A 14,500-nucleotide genomic window follows, 5' to 3' on the forward strand; every position below is an offset into this window, starting at 1 on the left:
CGAGAGCAGTGGTGGGGGGATGGCTCCTCACGGACAAAGTGTAAACTCTCGGGTGGTGGCTGAGGGCGGAGGCCACACACACCCACTGAGACTCGCTACTATGAGGCTCTTGTGACAACGTGTGCGTCGGTTGAGCAGGCAACTGGACTGCTCAAGATCCGGTTCCAGTTCCTGGACAGGCCGTGGGGAGCCTATACAGCTCCCAGATGGTATCACACATTATTGGCACGGTGGCACAGTGGTTAGTGTTGCTGCCTCACGGCTCCAGGGTCCCAGGTTCGATTCCCGACTTGGGTCACTGTCTGTGCGAACTCTGCACGTTCTCCCCATGTCTGCGTGGGTTTCCCCCAAGTGCTCCGGTTTCCTCCCACTGTCCAAAGATGTGCAGGTTAGGTGGATTAGCCATGCCAAATTTCACCTTAGTTAACAAAAGGTTCGGTGGGATTACAGATATAGTGTGTAGGCGTGGGCTTAAATAGGGGTTCTTTCCAAGGGATTTTGCAGACTCGATGGGCCGAATGGTCTCTTGCACTGTAAATTCTATAGTGTTCTGCTGTGCCCTGCACAACCTGGCACTCACATGGAAGAGGGGGACATGGAGGAGTGACACATCTCAGATGACGATGTCAAGGAGGGCGGTGACGGGCAACCTGCAGAGGAGGAGAAGAACGGACCTTGGACAATGGCTGGGGCCCGCACTGGGTGCAGGATTAGGGACACCCTCGTGAACTGTCAGGTTGGAGATAACCAGAATTAGGGTCTAAAGACCTCTCCCAACGTGGGATCTCTCATCTTCTCATTGTGGGGCCTGCGGGCGGTCATCACCATGATCGCACCATTCTTGGGCAGGGCGCTAAAGCAACTGACTGGATGCTGCAGGAGAATGATGATTATTTGCAGTGAGGGTCAGAGCGAGGCTCACCTTAACCTCCGCCGACTGACTGACTCCTGCCTGACCGAGAGCTGAACATGGCCTGTCACTGGACGGAATGATCAAGGGGAATGTGAGACTGAATTAAACATCTCAGCTGCTCCTCCGAGGTCAGGGGTCCCGATATGTGACAGACTCTCAACACGTTTTCAGCCGATGGCATCCTCCTACCTTGGAGATGCTGGCAGACGTGAGAGGCCTGAGCCTTTATGTGGGTTGGGGGAGTGATGCGTCATTACTGCATCTCAGTGTGGAAGGTGGGGGAAACATTGCGATGCCATTCTCTCACTGCACAGGGATGACGTGCCGAGTTTGCATGGGGATTTGTTGGCGCTTGAAGCCATGTGATAATGTGGAGATATTTTATGGGTAATCAAAGTGAATTTTAACGCCAGCTTGTTGGTATAATGGTGACTTCTCTAATAGCACCGAGGTTCACACATGCCTACTAGATGCTTATCATTTCTGAGTGTTCTTCACCCTCCTGCTACCTCGAGGTATATCCTCAGGATCCACACCTGAGGTTGAGGCGGCTTGCTGACTCCCCCCCCCTGGTGAGATGACCCTGGTGGGCTACTCCTGGGATTCAGGCAGCACAGGTGTTGCAGTGCTGCCACCCTCTGTGTGTGGGGCTGAAGGTGTTTCACTCATAGGGGGAGGTGGATGTCAGATGGGCTGGACACCACCAAGGTCCCCTGGGTAGAGGGCCTGGGCTGTGCTCCTGCTGAATCTCTTCCCTTCAGGTGTCCTGGGCTCCTCCATGGGATAGAGGGGCAGCTGGAGTGAGATACAAGAGTTCCCCCCCCCCCCATCCTGTGGCACTTTCACTCGTGTATTCCACCCAATGCCTGCACCAGGCCCTCAGCTCGTGACATCCCCGCCATGGAATGCACGTCCTGCACCAAGGCCTCCACTGCGGTTGCCGCCTTCGCAGTGTTGGGTTTGTTGCATCGGAGTGATGGAACCATCAGCTCGGATAGAGGGCGATGGGACTCCTCCAGTTGGCCTTGCAGTCTGAGAAGGGATGCTGTCATCCCTTCTTGATGCTCGCGACTCTGCCTTTGCAGTTCCAGTAGCTCTGGGACAACTGTACCCAGGGCCACGTCATTGGCCAGGGGCTCAGCAAAGCCCTGAGCTGAGGTATCCCTCCGAGTGTCGGATCCCTGGGACGTCCCTGCCTCCCCCTGCTGTGGGTCATCAGCTGTGAGGTGCTCAGCAGTGAGTTACCCAGAAGTCTGCCTATTACTGAATCCCACCGAGCTGTGAGGATCTGCGCTGGTGGAGGGTGCGGTTGACAGGTGTGTCGCCTCTTCAATGTCTGCCTTGGAGCTGCTCGGGTTTGTGGTGTCCAGGAACTGTAAGGATGGTCCGGGCTGGTTTACTGATTGACTGTAATGGAAGGGAGATGGCATTAGTGTGGGACACTGATAGGAGGAAGGTCACTAGTGAGGCTTGCGCCATGGCTGACTGTGTTGAGGGTTCTCAGTTGTGTCTTTCGCCCCCAGGGGCGGTCCTGCCCCTCACCAGGAATCTCAAGGGCTTGTTCCTTGAATAGGGTTTGGGTCTTGAGCTCCGACATCATTCCAGTGCCAGTGCCCGCTCACGCCTGTTGGGCTTGAGTTTGTCCTGCAATGAGACAGATGGGAAGAGTGTAGGTGGGAGTTGCGCCAGGTCAGATAGGGATGAAGCCTGGCTTGCGTGGGAGGTGAGTGGAAGAGGACATTTAAATGCACCAGAGCTACTTGGAGCATCATGGGAGAGGAGGGGTGGGTGCATGAGACCATTGTGGAAGTGTGGGGGCTGCATTATGGGATACTGAGGGAGATGTGAGGAGGCAGGTGTACCCTGGCTGCACAAAGAAGGTCATTCATCTTTTTCTGAAACTGCAGCCCTCTCCTATTTTGAAGTGAGCTGGTGTTTACAATCACGGCCACAGCCTCCCAAGCCGTGTTGGTCACTTTGCTGGCTGGACGCCTGCCTGATTGTGGTAGAGAACTTTCCGCCTCTGCTGAACCCCATTGTCACGTTTGTTCAGGGCTCCCTCTGTAAAACGTGCTGCTGTCTTTCTGGCAGCCATCTCCTCCCCCGACTGGATTTGGAACAAGTGCTGGGGGGTTTAAAAGGAGCGCCCTGCTAATTACAGAAATTACAGTTTCCCAGGACAAACCTATCAGAGGCAAGCCTCCATGTGTGACTGGGAGGACCGCATGGCTTGGAAGGGAATTGAGGAGCATGAAAAGATTACATAGATCAGGGACTGGGCCGGTCCGGGGTGGCACAAGATTGAGAATTTTACATATTAGCATACGGAATTGGGATAGTAAGGGAGGAGAGGGGTGGTGGGCGTGCAGGGATTCTTGTGAGTGAGAAACTGGACCGCAGAGTTATTGATGAGCTGAAAGTTTAGAGGATGGCAGGCTAGATAACATTAAAAATAACATTCGGCATGTAACAAAGTTTTGAATAAGCCCTTCAGTGGATGATGGGATACCAGTCTCAAACCACGATACAAGCACTGGTCACAAATCAGCACTTTTAAGCAGTTACCAATCTCAAATTTTGTCCCTTTACGCAGATGCCACATCACTTGAAACACTTGATAATCTTAAACCCCAATTCTCTAAACAACTACTGTTTTAATCTGTGGCCCCGGTGTACTTAGATCTTCATAATCTGTTGAAGATAAATATCCAGGATGAAAACTCCTTTGTCATTTTTACCTCTACAGTAGTTGTGAACTTTATTACTTTGTTTTTCACTTTAGCTGGACTACACAGAGCAACTTGTTTTTGTTTACACCTATTTATTGATGAACCAACATTTCCTGTTTTCGTGGGAATGATTCCAGGTGCTCAAACTGAAATACTGTCCAGTCGGGGGGGAAATGCAGGCACGCACTAACTACAACCTAGTTCAGAGCCTGCTTACAAATAGTTCATGAAATCAAGGGGCAAGGAAAGGACAGTGAGTTGTGAGATTCAGATTTTCATTAAATTAATATGAGCAGATGTGAAATGTTGACTATTTGACAATTAGAAATGGCAGCAGTGGGGGATGGAATCAAAGAGAGGTCAGATGTACAGATCACATTTCCTTTCTTACATTCTTAGCTGCTCTGACAATCAGCTTGAATTAGTGTCAGTTCAGCTATGATGCTTTTTGCCCTTTGTCTTTCACTGTGGTACTAGATTGCTTCCCTAGATACTCATTAAAGCCCATTATATCATTACTTGGCTTGGTTTCAGCATGGACCCCAGTAACGTTAGCACACTCCCATGGTTTTGTCAGATAATTTTCTTTCATTACAACACAATTTTGATATTTCAGTAAGATCACGTAGTTGGTTCCACAAATTGACAAGCACAATAATTGCTTTTGACGTTTCCTGGCCCATCCTCAATGCAGCATTCCGAAGGAAAGCGGAGCATCCTCATATTGAAACCTAGATCCTCAACACTGTGCACTGCGCTTGTACCTGTAAACTTTTTCTGTAATGGATGTCAGAATGCCAGGTGAACACAAAGCTACTGGGGGTCTGTGCGTGTGTGTTGTAATATTTCATACCAAGCATATCAGACACATGGGGAAGAGACACAATTTAAGCAAACAATTGAGAAAGTTTGAGATATACGTCAGATTTTTTTTTTGCATTTCCATTTCCCTGAATGTTCAGTAATGAAGTGTTCCCCAAGCAAAGCTGTATTTTAGCTTGTAGAAATTGGGATCTGTTTCACGAGAGGCTCGTTCTCTGTATTTACAGCAAATACAACCACACATCTTAGTGACATTTAAAGAAACGCTCGCATGTTTACACTGCAGTCCTGGTGCAGAGGACCTGGGCGTTTTGCAAACAAGGTTGTTGACAATATGTCGAGGCAGCTGGGAGCTGATATCGCACAATTAGAAAGGGAGAAGAGTGACAGTTGGCATGGCTGAAAGTAAAGCATGGAAATATTAAATCCAAAAACAAAAGCTGCACCTAACTTCTTCAACTGTGACACACATTTCCCTGCATAACTTGACCCAATTAAATAAAGACCAAAGTTCAGGTTGCCAAAATCCTGCTGGGTATAGTTTCTAACAGCTGCTAATGTGAGTGGGAAAAGTCAGCATGAGCCCAGAGAGGCTTTTCCTGTTCCGAGCATGCACTGTTCCCACTGCTCAGATCCCAAACCCAGCGCTAAAGTTGGGAATCTAAGCAAAAGTAAACTGTCTCGAAGTTTAACTCTTCCTTAGCCGTCCAATTCGCACACATTCCTTACAAATATTCAGAATGGCCTGGTCTGCACCCTTGCATCACATAATTCCACACATCCATCACCATCCCAAACATCATACCCCCCCACCCCACGAAATTGCCTAATTCCTTTGCAGAGTCCAGTGGTACTCCTGACCACAACAATTAGTTTTTAGGATCCATACCCTAGATTTGAGATTCCTCTGTGGCCTCGCCCTCCACCCTAACTCTGTCATCTCCCATGTAGGTGATCTGAGATACTGGTTTGTTCATTCTTTCACTCAACCTTCACTCTTATCCAACTCTCTTTATCCTGAATGCAAAGGACAGAGGCAGTCTGCAACTCTCCTCTTTTTCTCTGTTGAGCATAGGTCAATGCCATAATTTCGAAACTGAGATTGATATGTTTTTGTGAAGCAAGGGGATTTAAGGATACAGAATCATGACAGGTAGATGGAGTTAAAGTGGGGAACAGCCATGATTTAATTGAGTGACCGAGCAGGCTGGAGAGGCTGGATGGACGACTTCTGTTAAGACATTCCCACATTTCTATCACCAGCTGCTCTTCCAATCAATTCTTGCTCTTTTTAGAATACCTCCTAAACCTTGCGCATATCCTAGCCAGGTCATGGACTGTCTCTCCTAACCTTTCAAATGCCTCCAAAAAAACATCCATTCACCTGAGCTCCCTTCCCCCACCCTGTTTCTCACTATTATCTTCACTTCAGTTTTTATTTTTTTCTGCTGTAATACTCACTGGAGTGTAGCTTGTTATGTCTGAAATGTACTAGAGAAATGTGAATTGTTGTGAAGGAAAATAAATGTTCAGAATCGCTACCAGCCAGTTTTGGATTGGACAGGTCAAAAATTGCTGGAAGTTCCTTTTTAAAATAGCATTTCTATTTTTTTCAAAATAGACGATTTTTAATTGTTGAAGTTTATAATTAATTCCCAGCTGTATCAGCAAAAAACTCACTTCCGGTCCTGCCCTCTCCTGTTTACCAGCTGACAAGAGCAGCAGATACCTGGGAACCCCACCACCTGGAGGTTCCCCTCCAAGTCACTCATCACCCTGACTTGGAAATATATCGCCGTTCCTTCGCTGTCCAAAATACTGCAACTTCCTCCCTAACAACGCAGTGGGTGTACCTACATCAGAAGGACTGCAGCGGTTCAAGAAGGCAGCTCCGCACCACCTTCTGAAGGGCAACTAGGGATGGGCAATAAATGCTGGCCTAACCAGCGAAGCCCACATCCCCTAAATAAATAAAAGATTGGGACATGACCACCTGTGCCTTGGGGTTGCACGGTAAGTACCCCACTCAATGGGTTTGTGCTCAAAGCTGAGCTTCCAAAGAGAGGAGTGAACAAGTTACAGACATTGTTGCATAGGAGGAGGCAACTGATCCCACTGTACCTGTGTGGGTAACTTTTAGGGAGAACTAGTCTTGTTTTGAAGCCATTTGGTTACTTTCTTTCATCTTTATATTCTTCGGGTGAAGTGCAAAATCGAGACAAGGTGCTTCTTTTGTAAAAGGCCGAGAATTAATAGGTTGTCCAGGCAGCTCTTTTATTCTTGATTACGCCGCACCATTGGCAGGGGCCCAGCAGCCGACATCTTCCACTCAAATCTTTTGTGTTGAGGCAGTGGGCTGGATTCTCTGCACCCCGTCGCCAACATCACTTCTGGCACCGGGGCGGAGAATTTAGTTTCACACATGGAATAGGGACCGGCGCCGGTTCCTCGATTCTCCGGCCCCAAAAAGTTGTGTACCCGGGGAGTACGCGGCGCCACGTATGGTTCCAGCCGTTCAGGAAAATCGCGTCGCGGCTGTGGACTCAGTCCACGGCTGCCATGGTCGGGGCAGGCCGATTGGAGGGCGGGGTGGCCTCATACGGGACTGTGCCTTTATTATGCGGGTGGTCCGGATCGGACACGCGGCCGATCGGGGGCACTACTTCCGCGGTCTGAGTCTGCCATGGAGCATGGCATGGCCGCTGGAGGCCGCCCGCCGTGTGCATGCGCGGCATCTGACCCGGAAGTGTGGGGGGGGGGCCGTATCTGCAGCTTCGAGCTTCACTTAAGCTCCCTGCTAGCCCCCTACAAGGCTGTGTTATCTCTTTTGGCCTTTTGCTGCCAGTTTTTCTGGCATAAAAGGCCACAGTTTCCATGACAGCTTGGGGCTGTAGTCCCTGAAATGGAGAATCCTGTCCAGAATGCTAAAAGAGGGGAAAAATAATTCCAAACCTAGAAATAAAAAAGAATCAAGAGGTCTACATTAGAACAGTCTTTTTCAAACTTTTGTCTTGGGACCCACTTTTGCTAACTGGCCATCCTTCGGGACCCATGCAGCCCAATCAGCTCTTTAGCCCTGTGCTCAACCAGCCCCTTCACAGTCTTCTTGCGTTGCCTGCTAGCAGCTAGAAAATGGAAGAAGCTCTCTTGCGTGATTTGATGTCGAAAGCACATGAGTGTATGCGCAGGGTGTGTGACCTGCTCATTGCTGCTGCTTCTGGTCAGCACACTGACACAGCCTCATTCTGTTCTCATTTAAAAGCCGCTGGCAGCTGCCATTCTCAGTTTAAATACCGATAGCGGCCACTGGGAGCTTCTCCCTTGATTGGGACCACCAATGGAATGCTGCGACTGATCACTTTGCGATCCTCCCGACAGCCCCACCCCGCGATTCACCCACTTTGAAAAGCCCTGCAATAGAACGTGCCTAGTTTAACGCCTAGACTAGAGAACGATGAAAGCGATAAATATTGGCATGGAATGGAGACAGCAAGGCTGATGTTTTGCCGGAGGTGGGAAACATGAGTTGGATTTTCTCGGTCAAAAAAACCACTTGCCAGGGAACCACGTGGGATTTTCAAATGGGTGAGCTCATAATTGGTATGGAGACAGGTTTCCTGTCCAATTTACGGTGGGGAAATGACTCTCGAAGCTGCAGAGCCAGTCAATGTCTTTGGAAGCACCCGGCTGCAGTACAACATGGGTGACTAAGAGGGCACTTCAACGAGAAGGTGCACTTTCAGACACATGTTGAAAACTTTCATTGAAGAAACAGAGAAAGCGCAGTCAGGTCACCGCTGTTGGAAAGGAGGGAACAGGTGGGTGTCTTTCAGGGTGGTCTTTAGCTGTGCCTCACCCCGTCAGGCAAGGAGGCCTGATAGGAACAAAGGCCCCCAGTCTGCCACTGGGTGCCTGCCTCTGGGCAGATGATCTGTTGCGTCAGGAAACTAATTGGAAAATCCCAGTCAATCTCCTAAACTGACCTTTAATAAAGTTTTTAATCGGCCTAATTGCCTGCCTGTCTCATGGAGATGGGCTTCCTGTCCATTCTCCAAACCCATCCCCAGGGGCTCAAACTCAGCTCTTACAAAACGTCCAGTGTCGAGAAGGTGTCTTGCAACTTGCATGTCTGCAATGCCAGCATTTCCAGCCTCCCCCCCCCCCCCCCCCCCCCCCCAACTTCATTCCTGCCTTCGTGAGACCAGTACAATTTTGTTAGGTAATGGTGTCAAGGTACCAAGATGGAGCAAAGGCGGGATGAGTTGAGTTATGGGTCAACCATGATCTCAATGAATGGCAGAGCAGGATTGAGGGGCTGAATGGCCTAATTCTGTTCCTTCCATTCCTATATTGTAAACCGCTCACCTGGACACTACCTGGTGGTAGGTTCTGAGCAACTCTGGGAGTGGACTGGGAGCAGATTGACCATGCGCTCTCTCTGCCCATGTAGATTCCTGTCTCAGCAAGAGCAGGACAAGAACATTGGTTTAATAGTGGGCAATTTTAAGAATAGTAAACCCATGGCCAATTAAGATAATCAAATTCCAAAATCATATTGTGAATAAATAGTTGCTGTCAAAGGCTCTTGAAGGGGAACAACAATATTTAATCCTTTTGATGTGTTCCCAAATGGATTGATAAGCTGCAGTCAACTTTCTGATGGGATCATAGAGAAGTAATTTATGCTTTCAGCAATTTTATTTTACTTTAAATCAGATATAACCAGAGGACAATGGGCTAGTAACAAGGAAGATACTGTTAGTGTCCAATAATGTGCTCCAGTTATGTACAAGTCTTGTTCCAAGTGTAGAACTGGAGTGTTTTATTCCTGTTACATATGGATACTGACTCAGGTGCAGAGTTGCTCTGTACCATTTCCAGTTACCATTATTGTATACAAGACCCTGCCCATCTGCAGTTACAGTGCACAGTCTGCAACCCTATGTCCTTACAGTGCGCCAGTCCCATTCATTGCTGTTGCATAAGTATCTTTACCCAGTACAGTTATGTTACCATTTCCATTTGTTGACTTTGTTCAGGATTCCTGTTCCAAGTAGACGACTACAGAACACCATTCCTATCCACTCTTATTAAATGAAAACCCTGATCGGAGCAAAACCTTGAGCCAAGTAGAGCAGTACTTGGCAGATTGGTAATTTCTTTATTGGAGTTGGACTGCATGTAGCTGGAGTGAGCTAGCCTTGATGTTGAACTATCTGCCAAAGCTTTATTTCAATCTTATTCAATGTGACTTTTATTCCATTTTTGTTAGCATTTGAAGGACTGAATAGCAAACACATTTCATGGAGATTAAATAATATGTCATTTTCTATAAACATCTACTTGCACGTGCCATCATCCTAACAGTACTGTTTAAAATCACACAGAGTGGTTTTCTAATGGTTCGCCAGTTTACTGAGTAAATCAATGGGCAGGATTCACTGAGCAACTCGCCACATGTTTTTGGGCGGGGCAGGCGGCCCGTCAGCGGGGTTTCTGGTCCTGTCATTGTTAAGGGATTTCCCGTTGAATGCTCTCCTTGTCTCCCGGGGGTGCGCCGTCGCCACCAGAATATTCGCCCACTGAGCTATGTGGATCAGGTAGATCTCGCTCTGTGGAGATTGTCGGGTGCAGTGGGTAGCATCCCTACCTCTGAATCCAAAGTTCTGGCTTCAAGTCCCACCCCCCAGTACCTGATGGCCACAGAAGGTGCTTTGTGGTGTGGCCAAGTAGGTTGATAGTTTACATGTAAATCCTTTCAATACAGATATATGGCAGGCGGTGCGAGCAGGAGAGTTTTCTGGTCAACCAGAACCATATGGTAGCTGCAGAGCACCAGCCTCTCCATGTTAAATGAATCAACACTCAAGCTCTTGCCATGGGCTTTGTGGCAAGCCTCCTCCTCACTTTAAAGGGCTACCAGGAGAGAGAGATCTTGCTCTGATCCCTGGTCCATTTCATATTTTAAAACAGAAACTGTTGGAAATGCTTGAAAGGCCAGTAAATAGGATACTACAATTGCTCCACTAATTCTCAATGCCCCTTGGGTAGGGAGAACAGAATACGCCAAGGTCTCAAGACATGGTCAGTATTACCATTCCCCTTTTCTTTTCCTACTGGGATGTAGAGTGTCCCTGGCAAGGCCTCCATTTTCTTTGCCAATCCAGAGATAGAGATATTGGGATGCCCTCCATCAGTTTGATATAACTGAAATTGCTTGCCAGATCACTTTTGGGGGGTAGTTCAGAGTAAAGCATTTAATGTGGCCTAGTCAAATGTAGGCCAGACGAGAAAGGACAGCAGGATTTCCTCCTCATGGATAAGCTGATTGAGGAGCCTATTACCAATAGGCAGCACGATAGCACGGTGGGTAGCACTGTTGCTTCACAGTTCCAGGGTCCCAGGTTCAATTCCCGGCTTGGGTCACTGTTTGTCCTGAGTTTGCACGTTCTCCCCGTGTCTGCGCGGGTTTCCTCCGGGCTCTCTGATTTCCTCCCACATGTCCTGAAAGACATGCTTGTTAGGTGAATTGGACATTCTGAATCCTCCCACTGTGCACCCGAACAGGCGCCAGAATGTGGCGACTAGGGGATTTTCACAGTAACTGCATTGCAGTGTTAATGTAAGCCTACCTGTGGCAGTAAAAATTATTTAAAACATATTTTTTTATTTTAGAGTTTCTCTGGATAATTGTTGAAAGCGGCGTGGACCATGTATGGGCCTCTCGTTTTTTACAGTTACACCATGGCTTAACCAACAGTTCTTAAAGTGACCAATGGGAGCCTTGAATGTAAAGGCAAATTGATTTAAATTTGCCTGAATGTCGAGCTAGGCGGAATATTCCCCCCCCCCCCTTCAGAGCATCCACACAGGCCCGTGCTGTCCAAATTGGACGGGAAATTCCCTGACTGAGTTACGTTACATTGCCTGATTGCCGTTCACTCGAGTTATGGAGGATAGGTCCAGCCCTCCATTTTCAGACATCCAATTCCCCTTCACTTGTTCATTCCACAAAATCAATTTCTCCCCCACTGCCTTCGGGCCTTTAATCACAGAAGATATAAATTATTTATCCACCCAGTTCTTGCACAGTGTTATATTTAGAATAATGAACATTACCCATACAAGAGTTGGTTCTTCTGCTAAAAGCCTTTTCACCTTTCGGTACAAGGTGGGGGACAGTATTGAATCATTATGATGAAAGATGTCAGCACTGAGGATTCGGACCATACCTCCCTGCACAGTATCAGTGAATCTGGCGACAATGTGGAAAAAGCTGAGGAAGGCCATTCAATGAATTATAAGTCATCTTTTGGTAAATAATCTGCAATTGTCTACCAGAGGGTCCAGTTGTTCTTTAAATGAGCTTTGCCTCTACTGCTTGACCTGGAAATCCATTCCAACTCTCAGTCGACCCTAGGTGTGCTTTTTCCCCCAACTTGAACAAATGACCTATATCCTACTATCATGGTGTCATTTGAAGCAGTTTTTCAAATCTACCTTTTCAGTAATAGTTAGGATCTTTAACGTCACATTTCATTCACTTCCAGACTGAAAGACTAAGGGGTTTTAAAACAAATCTTCTTTTAAACTCAATTGCCAGCAAGGAGGCATCTGCCTCATTCGCTCTTTTTTGCAATATTTCCGGGACTTGAAAATTTTGCTTATGCCTCGTAAGGGGCGGCATGGTGGCACAGTGCTCAGCACTGTTGCCTCACAGCGCTCGGGAACCGGGTTCACTTCTGGCCTTGAGTGACTGTGTGGAGTTTTGACTTTCTCCTCACAGCTGCGTGGGTTTCCTCCGGGTGCTCCGGTTACCTCCCGCAATCCAAAAATGTTCAGGTTAGGTGGATTGGCCATGGTAAATTGCCCCCATTTGTCTAAAGACATGCAGGTTAGGTGGAGTTACGGGGGTTAGGTAGGGGAGTGGGCCTGGGTGGGGTGCTCTTTCAGTGGGCCGGTGTTGACTCGATGGCCTGAAATGGCCTCCCTCTGCATTGCAGGGATTCAATGGTTTTGTGGTTCTATCGGTCAGAACTGTGGTCGAAATTCACTTGTCTAGGTGCAAGGCCCAACAGTTGCCCAAATTATTGCCCTTTACGTAGTTGTGGGCCCATGTCCAATGAGAACTCAGTTGACATTTCACAAAGCCTTTCCACGTAATAAGAAGGGGAATCCTTTATCCCAGTAGTCTAGTTTGGTCTTGATCCTTTGGTGCAAGGTTGCAAGGGCAGTGGGCTATTTAATTGCTCCAACCAGTTCACAATTTTCACAGTTCCACAGTAATCTTTTAATCACGCTGACATTTAGATGACTTGGTTGAACAGTACTGTTGCTTTAGCCGTACAACATTAACAAATCTTGCCCTCAAAGGAATATGGATTAGTTTAGTAGCAGATTAGAATGATAATTGACTCACATTTCATTATTTTATACCAGATTGGAAATGAGGGGAGGGTTATTGGAAAATGGATGAGCAGGAGAATAGTCACACAGCGCAGTCTTTCTGTCTTTTAGCTGTACTTACTCCTGTTGGAATGATTGATGCAGATGCTTTTGCATTAAGAAAAGCTAAAGGTGCATTCATCAACACAATTATGCCATTGAACTCTGAATAAGTTGAACTGTAGAAATGTTATTGGTCCATGGAGAGCAACTCATTATTTTGTCAAGCATGCAAAATATTTGGCAGGTGGCAGAATATATCATATTGCAGAGATACAAATATACCAACGTGTTAGCACATATCAATAGGGTACAGCAGCACAGTCGTATTAACTATAGAAATGTCATCTCATCCATTGATCATCCCTTAATAACCCTTTTTAAAGGAGCTTATAAATGTGCTGACTAGCCACAAATGTGGCTCCAGCAACACTGGGCTGGAGTCTCCGGTCTCCCAGACGCATGTTTCTCGTTGGCGCACCATTCGCTGGTGGTGAGATTCTCCCTTCCCGCAGCTTGTTCATGGGATTTCCCATTGAAGCCATCCCACAACACCGGAAAACCCACTGTCGGGGTGCACTGCCAGCGGGAACAGAGAATCCCGATGACCACAGAACTCTGGCCACTGTTTCATCAACATGAATTTAGTAGAAAGCACCTTGCACGCACTCGCATAATACAGGTGAATCTACTTTGTATGTTTATTTAATAAACAGCTCTTGACATTAAGCAATCAAGGAACTAAAGCAGACAAACCATTTTAGCAATAAGCACACAAAAAGATTAGCGTTGACATGCACACAATGGGCAAATGTGAGTATTATGGTCATATGCTCACTTATCTCTCATTAATCTGGGGTAGAAATGTGATATACAAGAAACAGGAAAACCTTCATAGGATTTGGGATGAACAAATGCTTTTAACAGCTCTGATGATCCCAAAACTCAACTTCAAACTATTCTTATGCAAGTTCGAGTGGGTGTATCTGCTTCTGTTTCCATGTCAAAGCACCAGGACATAGAATTATGGAGTTTGTGGGGGACATGTTTCGGAGAAATGGCAGCAAGTCATGTCTAGACAAAATCAAAAAATGCTAGAAAAACGCAGCAGGTTAGGCAGCATCTGTGGAGACAGAAACAGAGCTTACTGCCTGTGGTTTCACTCCTGGGTCAGCAGAATTCCCAGCTCCACAAACACCACCTGGGAGGAAGTGCCCCAGAAGTTTGGGTTTTCTTTCCGGATGGTGGGTTCTATGGGAGTCGGGCCCTCTGTCCCGGAAACAGTTCAGAGTTGGCTTGGGTGCTGCTGGCTGCAGAAGTGAGCTCGGCAAGAGGTGGGACTCAGTGATCCGGCACTTTGTCCTAGCTGCAAAAAACACCAATAAGACTAATAACAGCCCCCTGCCCTCAAAACCCCACACTCCCTTGCCCCATCCATGCCACCTCATGCCCCCACACATCCCCAATGGCCCCTCATGCCCTCCATGCCAATCTGTGCCCCTTCCACTAACCTCCCATAGCTTTTTGTAGCGCTATGTCAATTTAACACCAACCAATGGCATTCGCTCACCATCCTTTGCTTTTATACCCT

At 47.4% G+C, this 14,500-nt stretch overlaps 1 protein-coding gene across 26 annotated transcripts in view; it reads left to right on the top strand.

Moving 5' to 3' along the window:
* Positions 1–14,500, top strand: part of kcnma1a (potassium large conductance calcium-activated channel, subfamily M, alpha member 1a) — an 838,366-nt gene that overhangs the window by 684,984 nt on the left and 138,882 nt on the right. The window lies entirely within an intron of this gene.

Source organism: Scyliorhinus canicula, chromosome 22, assembly GCF_902713615.1.
Source record: "Scyliorhinus canicula chromosome 22, sScyCan1.1, whole genome shotgun sequence".
In the NCBI taxonomy this organism is placed as follows: domain Eukaryota; kingdom Metazoa; phylum Chordata; class Chondrichthyes; order Carcharhiniformes; family Scyliorhinidae; genus Scyliorhinus; species Scyliorhinus canicula.